We start from the raw sequence: 746 nt of genomic DNA on the forward strand, positions 1-746 counted from the left end.
ACCTGGATTTTAGCTCAGTGAAATCTATTTTGGATTTCTGACCTCCATAACTGTAAGATAATAAATTTGTGGTCTGGTTGGAGGGACAGCTCCTTCATTGGTCTTGCAACTTCATCTGATTAGCTTGCACGCAGATTTTACTTAGACCGTGACAGTCCAATAAAAATAGCAAAGTTTAAAAAGATATTTTTTAGAAGTTCTAAATGAAGTGGTCCAGAGGGAGTATTGTCCAAGAGTGCCCGGAAGAAGCAAGCACAAATCCTCTGTGCAGGAATGTCCTTTGAATACAGGCCTCAAAGAATTCCTATAGAAAATTCTAAAATATATAATGAAAAAAAAAATCACAAATGTACAAGGAAACAAGCCACCATGCATGAGAGGAACATATAAATTTAAGTACCAATCCTGCAAAAATATATTTTTAAATTATATGACACAAATATAAAATAAGTACGATCAATGTTTAAAGAAATAAAAGAAAGTATCAAAAGAACAAGAGACTATGAAAAGACCAGGTACTCTTGAAAGATGACCAAATAAAACTTCTAGAAATTAAAATTTTAATACTTGAAATTAGAAACTCAAGATACGGGTTAAACAGCATATTAAACATAGCTGAGCGGAGACTTAGTAAACTAGAAGATGGATTTAAAGAAATTATCCAGAATGTGGCACATAGAGACAAAGAGATTGAAGTCACACAAATATTTAGTTGGATTTCTAGACCAAAAAAAAAAAAAAAAAAA

Source organism: Pteropus vampyrus, unplaced genomic scaffold (genome assembly GCF_000151845.1).
Source record: "Pteropus vampyrus isolate Shadow unplaced genomic scaffold, Pvam_2.0 Scaffold275, whole genome shotgun sequence".
NCBI classification, from domain to species: Eukaryota; Metazoa; Chordata; class Mammalia; order Chiroptera; family Pteropodidae; genus Pteropus; species Pteropus vampyrus.